This window comes from Hyperolius riggenbachi, chromosome 4 (assembly GCF_040937935.1).
Source record: "Hyperolius riggenbachi isolate aHypRig1 chromosome 4, aHypRig1.pri, whole genome shotgun sequence".
Classification (NCBI taxonomy): domain Eukaryota; kingdom Metazoa; phylum Chordata; class Amphibia; order Anura; family Hyperoliidae; genus Hyperolius; species Hyperolius riggenbachi.
The window spans coordinates 483,079,090-483,099,114 of record NC_090649.1 but is presented as its reverse complement, the minus strand read 5'-3'; the positions used below and the strand labels follow the sequence as shown (position 1 = coordinate 483,099,114).

At 52.0% G+C, this 20,025-nt stretch overlaps 1 long non-coding RNA gene across 2 annotated transcripts in view; it reads right to left on the bottom strand.

Moving 5' to 3' along the window:
- The window catches only part of LOC137571014 (uncharacterized), a 37,940-nt gene extending 18,153 nt beyond the window's left edge, over positions 1 to 19,787 (bottom strand). Inside the window, exon 1 of one of the 2 annotated variants that reach the window (XR_011031280.1) lies at positions 19,659 to 19,787. This is a non-coding gene — a long non-coding RNA (uncharacterized lncRNA). Of the gene's footprint in view, positions 1 to 16,285; positions 16,408 to 19,658 lie in introns of those variants that run through there. The other variant, XR_011031281.1, reaches the window with a different exon arrangement.
- Positions 19,788 to 20,025: the final 238 nt, after the last annotated feature.

Here is a 20,025-nt window from a genome sequence, read left to right as displayed (position 1 = left end):
TTTCTGCCTTCTGGTGATTTGGAAACATCTCCACCACTTTGTGCCTATACCGAGGGTCTAGTAGCGTGGCCACCCAGTACAGCTCATTCCCCTTGAGTTTTTTTATACGGGGGTCCCTCAACAGGCTGGACAGCATGAAAGATGCCATCTGCACAAAGTTGGATGCAGACGTACTCTCCATCTCCTCTTGCTCTTCCTCAGTGATGTCAGTTAAGTTCTCCTCCTCCCCCCAGCCACGAACAATACCAAGGGAAAGTTGAGCAGCACAAGCCCCCTGCGACACCTGCTGCGGTTGTTCTTCCGCCTCATCCTCCTCCTCTAAAACAACACCTTCCTCATCATCTGACTTCTCTTCCTCCTCCTCCTCCCCACTCTGTGCTGCCGCAGGTATTGAGGTATCATCTACTTTTTGTAACGATCGGTGAAGCACAGAGAGGATCTGATTACCGGTGATCTGCAGTATCACGGGGAATACAGATGTATACCAGATTATAAGTGATCTGCAGTATCACCGATAATCCGATATACCAGCTAACCTCTGTTCACCTGAGTAGAGTGTAGTGTTTGGTGTAACAGTAACACTTAGAGGACTAGGCCTCAGTGCAGTAAGGAGTACTGCACGGATTCCTTCCGAAGACCTGAACTCTCCAAGGCAGGAGGAGTCAGGCTGACAGTAGGAAGGATTGTCTGAAAGTGACACTCTGGAGGAAGTGTCACTAACAGGACGGGGAACCGCCTCCAATAGTGAGGTCGGTTCTCGAGGTCGGACAAGCCAAGTCGTTAACACACGGACAGGTAAGGTACAATTACAGTAGGCGGAGGCGGAGTCTAAAGTACAGGCAGGGTTCGGCAACAGGGTATCAGAAATATCGAGGTACAAGGTCAGAGTTCAGGAGGATAGTCAGGCAGGCAAAAAGTCATAACAGATAATCTCAATCAAACTAGTACTTTAGCTATCAACAGAATCTAGCTAAGTGTAGGATTACAGCTCCAGCTGGTCCCGGCACACTTAAGGATCTGACTACGGATCTGGGTGCTCCCTCCCACATATGTGATCGCAACGCCAGACACCAGAGGAATGACCAGGTAGCAGTATATAAAGACAGGTACCCTTCCAGCACCTCCCTAAGTGCTGGACCAATGACGAGTGGAGCCAGAGTCAGCTGAACAGCCTGGTCAGCTGACTCCTTTCTAGCTGTCATAAATTCCCTGCCTGAGTGCGCGCGCGCACGTCACTCTGAACCTGGAGGGACTACGAGTCGCAGCCAAAGCAGCCCCACTCTGCGGTGTCTCCGCAGCGGGGGCATGCGTGCTAACCGCCACGTCCAACGCGGCGGTTTCTCCGCGCTCCGCTGAGCCCTGCACGGAGACAGCCGCCTCATACCGAGAGGAGGCGGCTGCCTCTCCGTGTGCAGGTCCACTATGCGCGGAAAGAGCCGCCTGCCGCTGGCTCATGGCGGCGGCTCTTCCGCGCTTTCTCACAGTACCCCCCCCTCGAGGAGTGGACTCCGGACAGCTCCTTCCAGGTTTTTCTGGGTGCAAAGTGTGAAACTCCCTCTTTAACTCATCGGCATGCATGCGAGTCCCTAGTACCCATTGTCTCTCCTCAATGCCATACCCTTTCCAATGCACCAGATACTGTACTGAATTCTGTACTACCCGAGAGTCTAAAACCTTCTCAACTTCATATTCAGGTCGATCATCTATTATTACAGGAGGAGGAGGAGAAGAAAGACCTACATGAACTGCAGGTTTAAGTAGGGATACATGGAAAGACCTTCCACCACGCATGCTAGCAGGAAGATCAACGGTATACGTGACATTGTTGATCTTTCTTGATACCCGAAATGGACCCATGAACCTGGGTCCCAACTTGGCCGAAGGCTGTCTCAAGGCCAAGTGGCGGGTGGACACCCAGACCAAGTCTCCTGGTAGAAATCTCCACTCTAAAGAGCGTCTCTTGTCGGCATGACCTTTCTGACTCTGAAACGCTTTTACCAGGTTATCCTTTATGGTCCACCACATGTCCTTGAATGACCTTTGCCAGGCCTCCAAGGCAGGAAATGGAGTGGACGCAATCGGCAAGGAGAAGAACTTGGGCAGTTTCCCGGTTACTATCTGAAAAGGACAGAAACCCGAGGAAGTTATTATGCGCAAATTCTGCGTAAGGTAAGAATTTAACCCAATCATTCTGTGCTTTGGCAACGTAACATCTTAAAAATTGCTCTAGCGATTGGTTGACCCTCTCAGTCTGACCATTCGTCTGTGGATGGTAGCCAGACGAAAATGACAGACTCATGCCCATTTGGTGATAGAATGCCTTCCAAAACTTTGAGACAAACTGGACTCCCCGATCGGATACTCTGGGCCTGATTCACAAAGCGGTGCTAACAGTTAGCATGCTGGTGAAAAGCCCTTTATCACGCCTAAACTCAGTTTAGGCATGATAAGTTTAGGTGTGATAAGTTTAGGTGTGATAAGTTTAGGCATGATAAGTTTAAGCACCAACTGCGTTAGCACCGCAGTGCACAGCTGATCAAAAGTTTTGCGCTAGCAAAGTCTGGTGCATTTCGCATACAGTTTAATGGTGCTGCTTTGCGTGCGGGACTTTGCGCGCTATCTACACTTATCTAAACTTATCACACCTAAACTTATCACGCCTAAACTGGCTTTTCACCAGCATGGTGCAATGGTTATCACGCCTAAAGTATTTTAGGCGTGCTAACTGGGTTAGCACCGCTTTGTGAATCAGGCCCTATGTCTTCCGGAATGCCGTGCAGACGGAAGATATGTGTGATGAATAAATCAGCCAGTTCTTGGGCCGAGGGGAGTCCTTTCAGAGGCACAAAATGGGCCATTTTACTGAAGCGGTCGACTACCACCCAGATGACCGACATGCCCTCAGACCTAGGAAGCTCACCCACAAAATCCATGGACAAGTGGGTCCATGGCTCACTCGGGGTGGGCAAAGGCTGCAGTGTACCTACAGGTGCCAGCCGGGAGGGCTTGTTTTTTGCGCACACCGCACATTCCCTGACAAACTCTTTGCAGTCAGCTGCTAGAGAGGGCCACCACGCACACCTGGCCACGAGATCTTGCGTTCTAGACGCCCCAGGATGTCCCGCATTCTTGTGTGAGTGGACCATCTCCAGGATCTGGAGAGTGGAGACGGAATGGTAACGGGATAAACAGAACCCCATCTGGTTTCCCTTCCGGGATATCCTGCTGGAAAGGACTCAAAGTCTCCTTCCAGTCCTCCCAGGTCTCGGTAGTGGCTAACACCAATCTTCGTGGAACAATGGTCTCGGGGACAGAGGGCTGTGCTGTCTCTGGCTCGAAACACCTTGAGAGTGCATCCGCCTTGGTATTCTTACTACCTGGAGTGTACGTAATCAAGAATGTGAACCTCGAGAAAAATAGAGACCATCGAGCCTGCCGAGGGCTTAACCTTTTGGCCCCCTCGATGTATTCCAGATTCTTGTGGTCGGTATAAACCGTGATTGTCTGCTCTGCTCCTTCTAGCCAATGACGCCACTCTTCGAAGGCCAATTTGATGGCTAGGAGCTCCCTGTTGCCTATATCGTAGTTTCTCTCTGCCGGAGAGAACCTCCGGGAAAAATAGGCACACGGGTGTAATCTACCCTGAAGACCTGAACGTTGAGACAGCACAGCCCCTACCCCAACCTCTGAGGCATCTACCTCAACTATAAACGGGAAAGAAGTGTCCACGTGTCTCAGTATGGGCGCCGAGCAGAACAAGCCCTTTAAAGTAGAGAATGCCTGTAAGGCCTCGGGAGGCCAATGAGTGGTGTCTGCCCCTTTCTTGGTAAGACTGGTGAGGGGTGCGACTACTGTGGAGTACCCCTTAATAAACCTTCTATAATAGTTTGCAAAACCCAAGAACCATTGTAAAGACTTTAACCCCACCGGCTGCAGCCACTCCAGGACCGCGGAGACCTTGGCAGGGTCCATGGACAGGCCCGAGGTGGAGATTATATATCCCAGAAAGGCAACCGATGTAACCTCAAAAATGCACTTCTCAAGTTTAGCGTATAACAAATTCTGCCTCAGTTTGTCCAATACAATTCTGACATCGGTTCTGTGTTCAGAGAGGTTGTTAGAAAAGATAAGAATGTCGTCTAGGTAGACTAAAACGAACTTCCCTAACACCTCCCTAAAGACCTCATTAATGAGTTCCTGGAAAACAGCCGGGGCATTACATAACCCGAAGGGCATCACCAGGTATTCGTAATGCCCGTCAGGTGTATTGAAGGCCGTTTTCCATTCATCGCCCTTTCTTATTCGCACCAGGTTGTATGCCCCCGTAAATCTAGTTTCGAGAATATCCTAGCATCCGTGACCTGTGTGAATAAATCGTCTATTAATGGCAACGGGTAGCGATTCTTCACTGTGATTTTATTAAGGCCCCGGTAATCGATACATGGCCGTAAGCCCCCGTCTTTTTTCTTAACAAAAAAGAAACCTGCCCCAGCCGGTGACCGGGACGGAGGAATGAAGCCCTTGGCCAAGTTCTCACGGATATACTCCTGCATGGCTAGTTTTTCAGGGCCAGATAAATTATACAGATGGCCTCGAGGGGGCATACAGCCAGAACGGAGGTCAATGGGGCAGTCGAAAGGGCGATGCGGGGGCAATTTATCCGCAGCCTTAGGACAGAACACATCGGCGTAATCCGAGTACTGTTCAGGTACACCTTCCACCTGTACCCTGGTTTGACCTAACGTCAGCCTCCCCAAACACTGCTGGAAACAATGAGGTGACCATGCTGTTAACTGCCCTGTGGCCCAGTCTATCTGCGGTGAATGGATTTGTAACCATGGCATGCCTAGGATGATAGTGGAGGTGGACATTTGTAAAACAAAAAACTGCAATAGTTCCTCATGCAGTACCCCAATAGTGACCTTCATCTCTGGAGTCTGGGACAGAGAACGATTCCGTTGCAAGGGAGAATCGTCCACTGCCGTGACTTGGATGGGAGGTTTCACTGGGGTGAGAGGAATACCCATTCTTTTAGCGAAGTCAAAACTCATAAAATTAGCCACTGAACCGGAATCCACAAAAGCTTCAGTGGCTATAGAATTGTTCTCCCATGTAATAGCACAAGGGAGAAGCAATTTTTTCTCTTTACGGGGTGAGAATAGAGTGCCTAGGGTGTCACCCCCCACTACTCCTAGGCATGCCCGTTTCCTGCCTTCTTGGGGCCATATCCTGGCTTGTTGGGGCAATTTCGTACTCTATGACCCTGCTCCGCACAATATAAACACAACTGTTCTGTCATTCTGCGTCTCCGCTCTACCTGAGATAGTTTTGACCGACCTATCTGCATAGGTTCAGGTGGAGGTAAAACAGGCGTAGGTGGCGTCTCAGGAGGAGCTGCGTAAGAGACAAGTTTAACCTGGTTTTGTCGCTGATCACGCAATCTGCGATCAATCCTGATGGCCGTCGAAATGGCGCCATCAAGTGTCGTGGGCTCTGGCTGACTCAACATGAGGCTGGAGACCTCATCCGACAACCCAGATAGGAAACGGTCTAACAGGGCGAAGTTGTCCCACCTGGTTGTCACTGACCACCTCCTAAATTCAGAGGCGTAATCCTCGACTGGACCCTTGCCTTGGCATAATAACTTGAGCTGCTGCTCTGAGGTTAAGGCAATATCTGGGTCGTCGTAGATTACCGCCATTGCTTTGAAGAATTCATCAACAGATGTTAAGGCTAAGTCACCCTCAGGTAAGCTGTACGCCCAGGTCTGAGAGTTGCCTGTCAGTAATGTCTTAAGAAATGTGACCCTTTGGGCCATCATGCCTGAGGATTGGGGTCTCAACTCAAAATACGACAACACTCTACTCTTAAAATTGCGGAAGTCAGATCTGTGGCCGGAAAATCTCTCGGGTACTGGCATACATATATCAGTACTAGGATGGGATCGGACCTCATCTATAGCCGTCCGGAGTATTTGTAACGACCCGGACAAAGAATCAATCAGTGTCTGGTGCCCACCCAGCATTCGATTGATCTCGTCCATTGAGGAGGCCATTGCTCCCAGACGGTCAGAGTGTCCGTCCATATAAGTTTGGGTCTGGCATTCTGTAACGATCGGTGAAGCACAGAGAGGATCTGATTACCGGTGATCTGCAGTATCACGGGGGAATACAGATGTATACCAGATTATAAGTGATCTGCAGTATCACCGATAATCCGATATACCAGCTAACCTCTGTTAACCTGAGTAGAGTGTAGTGTTTGGTGTAACAGTAACACTTAGAGGACTAGGCCTCAGTGCAGTAAGGAGTACTGCACGGATTCCTTCCGAAGACCTAAACTCTCCAAGGCAGGAGGAGTCAGGCTGACAGTAGGAAGGATTGTCTGAAAGTGACACTCTGGAGGAAGTGTCACTAACAGGACGGGGAACCGCCTCCAATAGTGAGGTCGGTTCTCGAGGTCGGACAAGCCAAGTCGTTAACACACGGACAGATAAGGTACAATTACAGTAGGCGGAGGCGGAGTCTAAAGTACAGGCAGGGTTCGGCAACAGGGTATCAGAAATATCGAGGTACAAGATCAGGAGGCAGAAACAGAGTCTAAGGACGAGCCGGGGGTTCGGCAACAGAGTATCAGAAATATCGAGGTACAAGGTCAGAGTTCAGGAGGATAGTCAGGCAGGCAAAAAGTTATAACAGATAATCACAATCAAACTAGTACTTTAGCTATCAACAGAATCTAGCTAAGTGTAGGATTACAGCTCCAGCTGGTCCCAGCACACTTAAGGATCTGACTACGGATCTGGGTGCTCCCACGTATGTGATCGCAACGCCAGACACCAGAGAAATGACCAGGTAGCAGTATATAAAGACAGGTACCCTTCCAGCACCTCCCTAAGTGCTGGACCAATGACGAGTGGAGCCAGAGTCAGCTGACCAGCCTGGTCAGCTGACTCCTTTCTGGCTGTCATAAATTCCCTGCCTGAGTGCGCGCACGCGCGTCACTCTGAACCTGGAGGGACTACGAGTCCCAGCCACAGCAGCCCCACTCTGCGGTGTCTCCGCAGCGGGGGCATGCGCGCTAACCGCCGCGTCCAATGCGGCGGTTTCTCCGCGCTCCGCTGAGCCCTGCAGGGAGACAGCCGCCTCATACCGAGAGGAGGCGGCTGCCTCTCCATGTGCAGGTCCACTATGCGCGGAAAGAGCCGCCTGCCGCTGGCTCATGGCGGCGGCTCTTCCGCGCTTTCTCACACTTCTGCTGAGAATTGCTCCCACAGCTCTTCCTCCCGTTCCTGTTCACGCTCCTCCACAGCTTGATCCACCACTCTACGCATGGCACGCTCCAGGAAGAAGGCATATGGAATCAAGTCGCTGATGGCGCCTTCACTGCGACTCACCAGGTTTGTCACCTCCTCAAACGGCCGCATGAGCCTGCAGGCATTTCGCATCAGTGTCCAGTACTTCGGCCAGAACATCCCCATCTCCCCAGACTGTGTCCTTTGACTGTAGTTGTAGAGATACTGTTTGACGGCTTTCTCCTGTTGTAGCAGGTGGTCGAACATCAGGAGGGTCGAATTCCAGCGAGTCGGGCTATCGCAAATCAAGCTTCTCACCGGCAAGTTGTTTCTCTGCTGAATATCGGCAAAGCGTGCCATGGCCGTGTAAGACCATGTGAAATGCCTACACACCTTCCTGGACTGCTTCAGGACGTCCTGTAAGCCTGGGTACTTAGACACAAATCTCTGAATTACGAGATTGAGCACATGTGCCATGTAGGGTACATATGTCAACTTTCTCAAATTCAAAGCCGAAATGAGATTGCTGCCATTGTCACACACCACGCTGCCGATCTCCAGTTGGTGCGGGGTCAGCCACTGATCCACCTGTTGGTTCAGAGCAGTCAGGAGAGCTGCTCCAGTGTGACTCTCCACTTTGAGGCAAGGCATGTCTAAGATGGCGTGACACCGTCGTACCTGGCATGCAGCATAGGCCCTGGGGAGCTGGGGCTGTGTAGCTGGAGAGGAGATCACAGCACCAGTAGAGTTGCGCTGCCACTCAGCCAAGAAGGAGGACGACAGCAAAGAGGATGTAGCAGGAGGAGAGGAGGTGGCAGCGGGCCTGCCTGCAAGACGTAGAGGTGTCACAAGTAGGTCCACTGCACAGCCACGTACTCCCTGCTTGTCAGCGGTTACCAGGTTGACCCAATGGGCTGTGTAAGTAATGTACTTGCCCTGACTGTGCTTGGCAGACCAGGCATCCGTGCAGAGGCGTAGCTAGGGCTTTCAGCGCCCGGGGACAAAGACTATTAATGCACCCCCTAAGGTGAAGGCTCCGCCGTGCCAAAAAAGGGGCATGGCCACATAATAAATGTGGGCGTGGTTATGGGTGGAGCCAAATGTACAGGAAGTTAGCAGTAGTGCCCAGTATAGGTAGGTAGTGCCCCAGTATAGCTAGTATAGTGCGCAGTATAGGTAGGTAGTGCCCCAGTACAGCTAGTATAGTGCCCAGTATAGCTAGGTAGTGCCCGTAGCTAGTATAGTGCCCAGTATGGGTAGGTAGTGCCCCAGTATAGCTAGTATAGTGCCCCAGTATAGCTAGTATAGTGTCCAGTACAGCTAGTATAGTGCCCAGTATAGCTAGGTAGTGCCCCAGTGTAGCTAGTTAGTGCCCAGTATGGGTAGGTAGTGCCCCAGTATAGCTAGTATAGTGCCAAGTTACAGTATAGGTAGGTAGTGCCCCAGTATAGCTAGTTGTAGTGCCTCACACACAGTCTGTGCTGACATGTAGTGCATCACATACAAGCTATGCAGGCACTTGTAGTGCATCACACACAGGATATACTAGCACTTGTAGTGCATCACACACAGGATATACTAGCACTTGTAGTGCATCACACACAGGATATACTGGCACTTGTAGTGCATCACACACAGGATAGGATATACTGGCACTTGTAGTGCATCACACACAGGATATACTGGCACTTGTAGTGCATCACACACAGGATATACTGGCACTTGTAGTGCATCACACACAGGATATACTGGCACTTGTAGTGCATCACACACAGGATATACTGGCACTTGTAGTGCATCACACACAGGATATACTGGCACTTGTAGTGCATCAAACACAGGATATACTGGCACTTGTAGTGCATCACACACAGGATATACTGGCACTTGTAGTGCATCACACACAGGATATACTGGCACTTGTAGTGCATCACACACAGGATATACTAGCACTTGTAGTGCATCACACACAGGATATACTGGCACTTGTAGTGCATCACACACAGGATAGGATATACTGGCACTTGTAGTGCATCACACACAGGATATACTGGCACTTGTAGTGCATCACACACAGGATATACTGGCACTTGTAGTGCATCACACACAGGATATACTGGCACTTGTAGTGCATCACACACAGGATATACTGGCACTTGTAGTGCATCACACACAGGATATACTGGCACTTGTAGTGCATCAAACACAGGATATACTGGCACTTGTAGTGCATCACACACAGGATATACTGGCACTTGTAGTGCATCACACACAGGATATACTGGCACTTGTAGTGCATCACACACAGGATATACTGGCACTTGTAGTGCATCAAACACAGGATATACTGGCACTTGTAGTGCATCACACACAGGATATACTGGCACTTGTAGTGCATCACACACAGGATATACTTGCACTTAAAATGCAAGTTTCACTACAAGAGCCAGTATGTGATGAACTACAAGTGCGAGTATAGCCTGTATGTGCTCGAGTGTGAGGAACTACAAGTACCAGAATAGCCAGTTTGTAATGCACGACAAGTGTCAGCATAGCCTGCACCGGACTTGCAGTGCTTTAGGTGAATGTTATGCTGGCACTTGAGTTTTAGGCGCTCTCTCAATGCATGCTGAGCCTTGCAGTCCGCCCATTGCCCCCTCCCTCAGCTGTCACTCACACAGCCTGTTTCTCTGCATGGAGCCGACACAGTCCTGGGGGAGCCTCTCCTGGTCTGACAATCTCCTCTGCCGTGCAGTAGCCTCCCGTCCATCCTCCCCCGGAAGTCCTGGAGCTGCTCTGTACCGTGAGCCTCCCTCCAGCAGCCGCGCCCACGAGTCACCCAAGTGTGAGCGGCAGCACCAGCAAAATCGCGCTGCACACTCCGAGTTCCCATACTCCCCCGGCGGGCTGTCAGGCAGGAACTGGCAGGGCCGCCATCAGAAATTTTGGGGCCACTCACACATCATCAGGCCATCACCCCCCCCCCCCCCCCTTCCTAATGCACCAGCATTTTCTCCCAAAACACAGGCAAAGTGACCCTAAAGATAATTTGCTATTAGAAAGGGTAACATTGGATGCTGCTACAAGCAGGAAGTGGATCACCCGAGCCCAATAATAATAATTAAAAAAAAATTATGCCCTCAGCATAGTGGTGCAGTCAGTGCTTAGAGCTCTCACCCTTGCAGTCAGTGCTGGGTCCCCGATTCGAATTTCAGCCAGGGCACTATCTCCATGTCTGTGTGGGTTTCCTCTGGGCACTCTGGTTTCCTCCCACATCCCAAAAACATACAGATAAGTTAATTGAATTAGCCTAAGACTACAATGGACACATTACTATAGTAGGTATTACATTGTGAGCCCTTCTAAGAGACAGTTAAAGGGGAACTGAAGTAAGAGGTATACGGAGGCTGCCATATTTATTTCCTTTTAATCAATACTAGTTGCCTGGCTGCCCTGCTGATCTATTTGGCCCCAGTAGTGTCTGAATACCACCAGAAACAAGCATGCAGCTAATCTTGTCAGCGCTGACAATAATGTCAGAAACACCTGATCTGCTGCATGCTTGTTCAGGGGCTATGGCTAATAGTATTAGAGGCAGAGGATCAGCAGGAGGGCCTGGCATTGCTTAGATGGAAATAAATATGGCAGCCTCCATATCCCTCTCACTTCAGTTGTCCTTTAAGTGAGCGCTGTGGAAGATGTTGGTGTTGCTATTTAAAAAAAAAAAAAAAAACACATACGCACAGAAAATGTATACGGTTACAAAAAAACCCACAGAAATCATTCTTCTATCAGCAAATCACACACACAAATCATTCTTCTATCAGCAAATCACTTACAAATCATTGTTCTATCAGCAAATCACACACGCACGCACGCACACACACACACCAATCATCGTTCTATCAGAAAATATCTCACACAAATCATTGTTCTATCAGCAAATCACACACACACACACACACACACACACACACACACACACACACACACACACACACACACACACACACACACACACACACACACACACACACACACACACACACACACACACACACACACACACACACACACACACACACTCTCTCTCACACAGACACACACACACACACTCTCTCTCTCACACAGACACACACACACACACTCTCTCTCTCACACAGACACACACACACACACACACACATTCTATCATCAAATCACACACACAATGTATAGGGTTACAAAAAAAAAAGGGAGCAGAAATCTCTGTTTTAACAAATCAACACACACAATGTACGCACTGAAAACACACACACACACACACTTCCTGAAAAAGTCAGCCAAGTTACTGAAGGGGTTAAGTACCCCCTCCCCCCTTACCATGAGAGCAGACATGGAATGCAGAGTCCAGGCTGGAAGCACCACTGTGCTGCGTGAAGAAAAGAGGAGGGATTCCTGACCAGCCTGAGATACATCATACCATTCCTGACCAGCCTGAGATACATCATACCGTAGCTCATTCCTTTCACAGGAGCAGCAGCAACTTGTCACCCTCCATCTCTGCTCCCCTTTCCCAGCTGCAGTGTTCCCATGAATCCCATCACCACCAGCGCTCTGCATATTCCCGGGGTTCCATACTTCAAAGTTGAAGACCCCACACTGCTCTGCAGGCTGTCTACCAGGGTTGCCAACCCAATTTCTTAATTTTCCTGGACAAAATGGTCAAAAAATCTGGACACCCCAAGGTTTGGACGGACAGGGGGTGGAGTCAGGGGGCGGAGTCAGTAGCGGGCTTTTTTTGAAACTTCTTGTGGATTACAGGAGGAGAGCAACCTAGCTGAAGCAGGTGATTACTGCATAAGGCTCATGTGAAACAGTCCTACTGAGCTGACACACAATGCTGTCCTGCAGAAGCCTGCCAGTGCCACACACAATACTGTCCTGCAGAAGCCTGCCAGTGCCACACACATTTCTGTCCTGCAGAAGCCTGCCAGTGCCACACACATTTCTGTCCTGCAGAAGCCTGCCAGTGCCACACACATTTCTGTCCTGCAGAAGCCTGCCAGTGCCACACACAGTACTGTCCTGCAGAAGCTTGGCAGTGCCACACACATTGCTGTCCTGCAGAAGCTTGGCAGTGCCACACACATTGCTGTCCTGCAGAAGCCTGCCAGTGCCACACACATTGCTGTCCTGCAGAAGCCTGCCAGTGCCACACACAATATTGTCCTGTAGAAGCCTGCCAGTGCCACACACAATATTGTCCTGCAGAAGCCGGCCAGTGCCACACACAGTACTGTCCTGCAGAAGCCTGCCAGTGCCACACACAATATTGTCCTGTAGAAGCCTGCCAGTGCCACACACAGTACTGTCCTGCAGAAGCTTGGCAGTGCCACACACATTGCTGTCCTGCAGAAGCCTGCCAGTGCCACACACATTGCTGTCCTGCAGAAGCCTGCCAGTGCCACACACATTGCTGTCCTGCAGAAGCCTGCCAGTGCCACACACAATATTGTCCTGTAGAAGCCTGCCAGTGCCACACACAATATTGTCCTGCAGAAGCCTGCCAGTGCCACACACAGTACTGTCCTGCAGAAGCCTGCCAGTGCCACACACAATATTGTCCTGTAGAAGCCTGCCAGTGCCACACACAATACTGTCCTGTAGAAGCTTGCCAGTGCCACACACAATATTGTCCTGTAGAAGCCTGCCAGTGCCACACACAATACTGTCCTGTAGAAGCCTGCCAGTGCCACACACAATGCTGTCCTGCAGAAGCCTGCCAGTGCCACACACATTGCTGTCCTGCAGAAGCCTGCCAGTGCCACACACATTGCTGTCCTGCAGAAGCCTGCCAGTGCCACACACATTGCTGTCCTGCAGAAGCCTGCCAGTGCCACACACATTTCTGTCCTGCAGAAGCCTGCCAGTGCCACACACATTTCTGTCCTGCAGAAGCCTGCCAGTGCCACACACATTTCTGTCCTGCAGAAGCCTGCCAGTGCCACACACATTTCTGTCCTGCAGAAGCCTGTCAGTGCCACACACATTGCTGTCCTGCAGAAGCCTGCCAGTGCCACACACATTTCTGTCCTGCAGAAGCCTGCCAGTGCCACACACATTGCTGTCCTGCAGAAGCCTGCCAGTGCCACACACAGTACTGTCCTGCAGAAGCCTGCCAGTGCCACACACAATATTGTCCTGTAGAAGCCTGCCAGTGCCACACACAATACTGTCCTGTAGAAGCCTGCCAGTGCCACACACAATATTGTCCTATAGAAGCCTGCCAGTGCCACACACAATACTGTCCTGTAGAAGCCTGCCAGTGCCACACACAATGCTGTCCTGCAGAAGTCCGCCACACACCGTGCTGTCCTGCAGAAGCCTGCCAGTGCCACACACAATGCTGTCCTGCAGAAGTCCGCCACACACCGTGCTGTCCTGCAGAGGTCCGCCACACACCGTGCTGTCCTGCAGAGGTCCGCCACACACCGTGCTGTCCTGCAGAGGTCCGCCACACACCGTGCTGTCCTGCAGAGGTCCGCCACACACCGTGCTGTCCTGCAGAGGTCCGCCACACACCGTGCTGTCCTGCAGAGGTCCGCCACACACCGTGCTGTCCTGCAGAGGTCCGCCACACACCGTGCTGTCCTGCAGAGGTCCGCCACACACCGTGCTGTCCTGCAGAAGTCCGCCACACAAGGTGCTGTCGTGCAGAGGTCCGCCACACAAGGTGCTGTCCTGCAGAGGTCCGCCACACAAGGTGCTGTCCTGCAGAGGTCCGCCACACAAGGTGCTGTCCTGCAGAGGTCCGCCACACAAGGTGCTGTCCTGCAGAGGTCCGCCACACACCGTGCTGTCCTGCAGAGGTCCGCCACACACCGTGCTGTCCTGCAGAGGTCCGCCACACACCGTGCTGTCCTGCAGAAGTCCGCCACACAAGGTGCTGTCCTGCAGAGGTCCGCCACACAAGGTGCTGTCCTGCAGAGGTCCGCCACACAAGGTGCTGTCCTGCAGAGGTCCGCCACACAAGGTGCTGTCCTGCAGAGGTCCGCCACACAAGGTGCTGTCCTGCAGAGGTCCGCCACACAAGGTGCTGTCCTGCAGAGGTCCGCCACACAAGGTGCTGTCCTGCAGAGGTCCGCCACACACCGTGCTGCCCTGCAGAGGTCCGCCACACAAGGTGCTGTCCTGCAGAGGTCCGCCACACAAGGTGCTGTCCTGCAGAGGTCCGCCACACACCGTGCTGCCCTGCAGAGATCCGCCACACACCGTGCTGCCCTGCAGAGGTCCGCCACACAAGGTGCTGTCCTGCAGAGGTCCGCCACACAAGGTGCTGTCCTGCAGAGGTCCGCCACACAAGGTGCTGTCCTGCAGAGGTCCGCCACACAAGGTGCTGTCCTGCAGAGGTCCGCCACACAAGGTGCTGTCCTGCAGAGGTCCGCCACACACCGTGCTGTCCTGCAGAGGTCCGCCACACACCGTGCTGTCCTGCAGAGGTCCGCCACACACCGTGCTGTCCTGCAGAAGTCCGCCACACAAGGTGCTGTCCTGCAGAGGTCCGCCACACAAGGTGCTGTCCTGCAGAGGTCCGCCACACAAGGTGCTGTCCTGCAGAGGTCCGCCACACAAGGTGCTGTCCTCCAGAGGTCCGCCACACAAGGTGCTGTCCTGCAGAGGTCCGCCACACACCGTGCTGCCCTGCAGAGGTCCGCCACACACCGTGCTGCCCTGCAGAGGTCCGCCACACACCGTGCTGTCCTGCAGAGGTCCGCCACACACCGTGCTGTCCTGCAGAGGTCCGCCACACACCGTGCTGTCCTGCAGAGGTCCGCCACACACCGTGCTGCCCTGCAGAGGTCCGCCACACACAATGCTGTCTTACACACACGCACACACACACACACACACACCATAATATCAGTATAAAAAGACAGTGATAAAATATATGGAGGGGAGAGGGAGAGAGGAGGGGTGGATAACAGAACATGGGACAGAGATGGGAGGCCACAACTAGAGGAAAAGTGAGAGAGACATGGTAACATCATGGTAGAGATAGCGATAGGTGAAGGGCATACAGTAATAGTACATTGTGTAGGAAGGAGGATTGTACATTGGAATGAGGCAGACAAATCTATCTTTGCAGAAAAGAGGGGTCAATTCATGTCCCCTTATTTTCAACAGTGTGGTTGTGATTGTAAAAGGGGGGAGGGGGAACACTAAACTGTGACAGATCACATACAGGCAGACAATTCCCAGCCTTTATAGCTCAATGCACTGAGGGTTATGGCCCATACTCACGAGGGACTTTTGTCGCCTCAACACGCGGCGCGCGCGTGTTGCGGCGACAGGTCGCCCGTGAGTATGGGCCGTCGCACACGCGCGCACCCCGAACTGTCGCCCGCCGCTCTTGTCGCCATGCGATTGAAAGTTTCAATCGCATGGCAACAGTCGCCCGCCGCACCTCCGCCGCAACTGTCGCTAGTCCGCGTGAGTACGCGGACTAGCGACAACAACCTCCATAGAGGTGAATGAAGCTTCCGGCGGGGGGAGGAGGAACGTCGGCGACAGCTTCCGTCTCGCCGCTGGTCCCTCTTCCGCGTGTGTACGCGGAGGGACCTGGAGAGAAGCTGTCGCCGGCCTGTCGCCCACATGCTCACGTGTGCTGGCGACAGGCCACTTCTGCAGCCCGTGAGTACGGGCCATAAAACTAGCTGCTTGCCACATCTAGCTGGGGGGAGACAGACACAGCAGGAGAGATGATGTGACTACACACAGTCTGTTTACGTTCTCTTCGAGCAGAGGGGACACAGCATGCTGCTTCAGACAGCCTGTCACTGAGCCTGCACTGCTTGTGTCTCATCTTCTCCCGATCTGAATGTAAACAACTGCATAGTTCTCCAGTCACCTCTCCTGCTGTCTGTCCGTTTCACCTTCACCCAGCTGGATGTGGCAGGAGCTAGTTCAGCTCTTTTCAATGCAGTGCATTGATGTGGTGCCACTAGTTACCTGTGTGAGAGAGCTATGAGGAGGTACGAGGGTGAATCAGCCGCTGCCTGTGACTCCTGGACTGACTCTAGGCCCACGTGGTGCAGCTTCACTGCTCACTTTCCTGCAGGGTGCTGCCACTGGACGGGGATGTGGGCGGGCCCATCTGCCTCTCTCTCTCTCTCTCTCTCTCTCTCTCTTTCAATTGGCAGGAGAGAGGCGCTGGCCGTTCTTATTGGAGGGAGCCTCAGCCAGGAGCCAGTGAGGAAGGAAGGGAGGGAGTCGGGGACAGAAAGGAGGACCTCAGCTGCCCTAGCCAGCAAGCGATATGCCTGTACAGAAAGGCACGCATGCGCAGTACCCAGCGCTGTCAAATCCACACTAATCAGACGGACACCTGTTCCCAGATACGGACAGGTACGGACAGCGGCTTTTGGGGGTAATAAAAACGGACTGTCCGTATTTTTACGGACGGTTGGCAACCCTGCTGTCTACTCAGCGCCTAACTGAAATATATAGAGCTTTTTTAAACACTAGATAACAGGCGCTGAAGAGACAGCCTGTGTAGTGAAAAATTTTGCTACCCATCATATTTTGCAACTTGCCATAGAGGACAGTGTATGGCTGTGTAGGCGTGGCTCCTCTCTGTTAACACGCCTGTAATTTTTTGCAACCACAGATCCCATTGAGCTAGAAGGGGGATTGTTCCCTCCAGGGGGGGTTATTAGTTGGGCAAGAGGGGGGATTGTTCCCTCAAGGGGGGGGGGGGGGGGTTATTAGTTGAGGAAGAGGGGGGATTGTTCCCTCCAGGGGAGGTTATTAGTTGAGCAAGAGGGGGGATTGTTCCGTCCAGGGGGGGTTATTAGTTGAGCAAGAGGGGGGGGGATTGTTCCCTGGGGGGGGGGGGGTTATTAGTTGAGCAAGAGGGGGGATTGTTCCCTCCAGGGGGGGTTATTAGTTGAGCAAGAGGGGGGATTGTTCCCTCCAGGGGGGGTTATTAGTTGAGCAAGAGGGGAGGGTTCTGTGTGAGAATAGGGTTTGGTTGGGTTGCATTTTCTGATACAGATAGGTTAAAGTCAATGGTTAGGTTGCATTTTCTGATAGCTATACCTATAAATAAATGCAACCGGTTGCAAAATCTGATAAAGTTGCAAAAAATTTCACCACACCTGCAGTAGAGATGGGTCCTTGATGGAATCTTGAAGCTGCTAGACCTAGCCTTCCCGACTCCCGATAAATGCAGAGCGCCGATGCTGCCTATGTTTTAATTTGATGCGGAGGTATGACAGCAACTGGGCGCCCTTGGGGACCCAGCGCCCCGGGGCACTTGTCCTACCCCGACCCCCCCAAGCTACGCGTCTGCATCCGTGGTCAGGTGGACCCTTGACCCATTGCTGTGTGCCAGTGATGACACCACTTGCCTCTCAACTTCATGGTACAGTTTGGGTATCGCCTTTTTAGAGAAATAATTGCGGCCTGGTATCTTCCACTGCGGTATCCCAATGGCCACAAATTTACGGAAGGCATCAGAGTCCACCAGCTGGTATGGTAACAGCTGGCGAGCTAACAGTTCCGCCAAGCCAGCTGTTTGACGCTGGGCAAGGGGGTGACTGGCAGAAATTGGCTTCTTCCGCTCAAAGATTTCCCTCACACATCTGGCTGCTGCTGTGTGCAGAGGAGCAGGAACCGCTCAAGGTCAGAGGCGGAGTGGAGGAGGGTGGCTTTGATTGTGAAGGTGCAAGGGAGAATGTGGCTGAAGATGCTGCACCTGAAGGAGGAAGAGGAGAAGGAGGGTGGCTTTTCTTTTGTGTGCTGCTTTTCCTCAGGTGCTCTTCACATTGCAGTTTGTGCCTTTTCTGCAGGTGCCTTCGTAAGGCAGTTGTCCCTACGTGGGTGTTGGCCTTTCCACGGCTCAATTTGTGGAGGCAGAGAGAACAAACAGATGGCATTGCTCTGATCTAAGGCAGACACACTAAAAAATTTCCAAACCGCTGAGCCCCCCTGGGGTGATGGCACTATGGTGGCATCAGCAGCTGACGTTGAAGGGCATGTTGGCTGGTTGGCCATAGGTCCATACATGGCGCTGGACACTGCCACCAGCTGTTTCTGATGACAAGCTCCCCCTGCTTATTTCAGGAACTCGTCTCCTCCTACTCCTCTCTGACTCCCCCTCTGAACTATCCCCTTGGTCATCTTGTCTGTTAGGATCCCACGTGACATCCGTATTATCGTCATCATCATAATCATCCTGCCCAGCTTGGCTTGGGCGGTCCTGCTAGCGACACAATCTTGCGATTGCGTCCAACTGAAGCCTCCCACCTGAATGCTAATGGCTGCTAGATGTGGTATGGCAGGTAAAGGGTGTGTGAAAGTGCATCCTGATTGGCTGACGAGCGCCTGCTGACCATTTAAATGTAGCTTGATGCATGTACTGCTGTGTTCTATTGCTTGTGTGTTGAATTTAGCATTCAGTATGGAGGCAGTGTTGGTGGGTTTTCTGGATGTGAGAGGTCCAGAGCCTGGGTGTGAGAGGTCCAGGCCCACCTGCACTCCCCTCCAGGTATCGCGTGTTGGCCTTGGGGCCCTGGCCAGTGAGAGAGGTCCGGGCCCCTGGCCATTATGTGAACCAATCGTGTGTTTTTAAACGTTTTTTTTTCAGCTTTAGGACACGGCGGACAGGTGAGCAGTTAGGGAGGGACCCCCGTGGGAGGGATGTCTGCACAGGGCGGTCCTGCTAGCGACGCAATCTTGCGATTGCGTCCAACTGAAGCCTCCCACCTGAATGCTAATGGCTGCTAGATGTGGTATGGCAGGTAAAGGGTGTATGACAGTGCATCCTGATTGGCTGACGAGCACCTGCTGACCATTTAAATGTAGCTGGATGCATGTACTGCTGTGTTCTATTGCTTGTGTGTGTCCAGCTTGGCTTGCCTCAGACAACTCATAAACTGCACCAACAGCAGGTACTTCATCATCATCCTCCTCACACCTTATGGCCATAGTGTCGCCTAACTCAGACATAAGAGGTGGTGTAACTTGCTTAGCGCCTTCATCTTGTTGTAACAATAGTTGCTGTGAATCAGTTACCGTATTTTCGGGCGTATAAGACGACTGGGTGTATAAGACGACCCCCCAACTTTTCCAGTTAAAATATAGAGTTTGGTATATATTCGCCGTATAAGACTACCCCTCTGGCCCACCCCTGTGTACACCCTCTGCACTCCACATCAAAATGATACATACTGGGTGCTGCATCTCCAAGGGGGGTGGGAGGGGGGCTGTGTACTTCGTTTTTAAACTTATAATAATAATAATAATAATATTAACTTGCTGTCATTCCTACATATAAGCTATTATTACATTAGCTGTTACACACAGCATTTGCCTTACATACCAGATGCTGAAGCCAAAATCCGTTTCAGGCCATTTCCTGATTCCAACCAGCATCATGTCAGCAGCAGAGCAGCTTCCTGGTTCACTCCACTGAATTCCTCTTTCAGCAGCCTCATAGGTCCAGCGTGAGTGCACATGACCAGGAATCATTAGTCAGGTGATCCCCAGGAAGCCGCATCATCGGTCATGTGATAACCAGGAAGCTGCATGATTGGCCAGCTTATCCCTGATCCAGGAAGCTGTGCTAAAACCCGCGCGATGGCTGCACTGTCCCCTGCATTAGCGGCAGCTCTGCTACCAGCGCGAGCTGCTGCACTGTACCTCAAGTGATCGGCTGCTCTGTCCCCTGCATTACCGGCAGCTCTATT